We start from the raw sequence: 3487 nt of genomic DNA on the forward strand, positions 1-3487 counted from the left end.
TATATATATATATAGAGAGAGAGAGAGAGAGGGAGAGAAAGGAGGGAAAGAGAGGAGAGAGACAGACAGTCAGACAGACAAACAAACAGATAGATAGATAGATAGGTAGGTAGGTAGGTAGGTAGGTAGGTAGGTAGGTAATGTCTCTCATTCAGGCTATAATTTCAATTAAGCGAAATTTATGCTATTCAAGCTGATGTTATATTTGGGAAATTTTCGATATAGATCGGGTGCGTTCGTATGTTTTATGTGTATAAGTCTGTATATTTGTGTGTATGTGTGTGTATGCTTGTGTGTGTGTGGGAATGTATATATATATATATATATATATATATATATATATATGTGTGTGTGTGTTTTCACTGTCCTGTTGTGTTACCTATTTTGACCCTCCGCAGAATCCCAAATTGTATTTAATTTGCTTTGCGGGAGCAACTGTTTTATAGAAAGCGTATATTGTTGTTAAATGCTCGAAATACGAGACTAGAAAAACAGTCAACAACTGATGAAGGATCCTTCTTTATGTTGTTTGTTTTGTTTTCCATCTGTGTCTTCTTTCGTTATTTGAAAGAATAGTTCATGTTCCATGTACTCATGCTTCGTACCTTTTTTTTTGTACACGTTTCGTGACATCCTGTGCCCACATATGCATACAAAGCGGCCTCCCACCAACGAATAATAAAAAAAGGAGAAAATTAGTTACTCAGTTTAAAATATCACTATACAGTTATGCCTGGAAATATAGCTACACAAAAAATAGAGTAAATTTCATGACCATTTTCATAGTATATTCGAAAACTATCAAAGATAAAACAGAAGATATGCTCCATGAAGAAAAAGGAGAAACATATGCAATTTTACATGTACAAATTATTTATTTTATTGAAACAATTGGTAGTTACCTCGTTTATTTACATAGTGGTCATTTTAGTTTCCTACATGCTAGTAGAATTTGTATATTTCAAAAAACTTGCACATTCCTGATTTTTTAATTTAAAATTCATTTCAACACTTACGGATATATTTCATTAAGAATTATTGCTTTCAGACATCAGGATAACGCGTGCATAGGATACAAAAACAAATATGTAATCAATGTTTAATACTTTTGGTAACCAGAACCTCAGAAGAAACACTTTCAGAATATCATTGGCTCCTGTATGCATAAATGTCAAGTTATTGAAAGCTAAGGATAAGAAACATAAATTTACGGGAAAAAAACAAAAAAATTAAAAAGCCTGGGGGTTCCTCAAATAAACAACATGTTCTGCTGCATTTGACATACGCAGATTAATTTTCATAAGTTTCCTGTAGAACCAAAGAATTGGTCAATGAGATAAACAGCTTTAAGTTACAGATCTCAATGAAAATATGAGTACTGTGCACAATAGATGGATATCGGAGAGGAAATATGACAATTGTAAGAGAAAAATGTATCCTACTGTAGAAAGATAAACACAAAGGTTTCAAATGAAAGTAAGGAAAAGGAGGAGGAAGAAGAGGCATAGAAGGCAACGGAGATTTAATCTGCAGCAGATAGAAAAGACATTGTTGTATTCTATGAAGCATTGAAATAGATTTCATGGCTACAGTCGTGTAGGACATGTTATATTGTAACTGTTGTTAGTTCATAGATGTTGGGCAAAAGAAAATGAAATTTTGCTATGAACTTTAAGATTCGTTTGAATATTGATTCCTCATCTCATGAGGATATTATTTCTTCAATTCCACAAACATCAGAAATTGTACAACTTACATATTAACCTACGTGTACTGAAGTTCATCCGGCAGGAAATTAAACAGCATCTATGTAATTACGTGGTCAGCAGAAGTTCAATCGTAAACGCTTGTTTTTACTTGTTTTGATGGGTTTGTGTTTTGCTACTATGGAGCAACAGTTACATTTCCCTGAACTATAAAATATGTGTCCATCAATCCTCGTGTCAAAACCTTAAGGCAAGTAATAAATTTGTAGTAACCATTGTGACATTTCCCTTCTATGTACTTTTTTTTCTTTTTTCAGACCTTAGAACGGCATTCGATGAGATAAACCAAGAGTTTCCTTGCAAAATAGTAAAGAAAATCATTGTAACTTGTTACATGCTAAACGTTATTATTTCCTTTCAAGCTGAAGTTATCTCTATTATCTAAATTCCATGGTTTCGCTAGTGGTACTGAGCAAGATTGCGTTTTGACCTCTTTTATTATTTACTATTTATTTCTAAGTTATGCTTTATTATATTTTTAAAGAATATCTGACTTTAGTTTTGTGATTATACTTCTATACAAACAGTACCAACACAGCTTATTTAATTAATTATACGTTTTAACCTTGGTATCAGTAGATCCCTGTCCAGTTTCTACATTGTGCACTAATCAACCAAACTAGTTGTCACTACATTCAGTGAGTGATAGAAAACGAGCTTACATAGAAGTAGCATACATTTAGTATGACTGTAACTGCAACCAGTAACAGAGCAGCAAAATTGACAAACATTTCACCAGTGAACCATTTGAGGTTGTATACACTCGGATGCAATGACTTCTATCGCGTCATTGACTTGTTAGAAATAGCAGTGGAATCTTCCTCAAGTCACATCACTCAATCGGAGAAATGGATACGTTGAATAATCTGACCCTGGGTTCACTTCACAGAACGAAGTTGCCACGGCTGGGTATAATGCCTTTAATCACACGCCTGTACTACCAGAGCTGATTTCATGCTAAATAACATACTACAGCTACTAGATATAATGAATCAACGAAGAGATTCTAGACACTCGCATACTAGCTAAAAATTACAGCCTACTTTCCCACAAAAAAAAATCTTGTTAAAACAGAAATAACATACTGAATAATGCAGTGCAGAGTTCACAAAACCCACGCAAAAATACAGAATGGTCACGAGAACGCCTTAAAGAAATTAGGACACATGCAATAAATATATTGCCCTAGACATAAAAGTTTATCATGACTAGAAGAGATTTAGTCATAGATATACTTGATCCGATCTAACTTGAAGCTAAACGACTACAGTTACTACTTATAAACAACATGAATATGAATTCTTCAGCGAAGCCCCTTACGTAGTGATATCATATGGGATTCAATTTCGCTGGCATCAATAGCTAAGTAATTTGCAATTTCTTCTGTTTCTAATCCTTAAATCCAACACTGATAAATCTGCCGACAAGATAAGATATTACCCATGAAGCATGCGCATCAGAACTCCTACGAGTATATACCACATGAGATTCGGTATCACTAACATCAATTTGGAAGTAGTTTTCCTTCAGCTGTAATCCTTAAATCCGAAAGTGGTAAATTTAACAAGTTATCTTTCATACAGAAAGTATATGTACATATACATATGTTTCTATCAACATCACATATACATACATGCATACACACACACATACGCACACGCACGCACACACACACACACACACACACACACACACACACACACACACACACACACACACAC

This window comes from Octopus bimaculoides, chromosome 7 (genome assembly GCF_001194135.2).
Source record: "Octopus bimaculoides isolate UCB-OBI-ISO-001 chromosome 7, ASM119413v2, whole genome shotgun sequence".
NCBI lineage: Eukaryota > Metazoa > Mollusca > Cephalopoda > Octopoda > Octopodidae > Octopus > Octopus bimaculoides.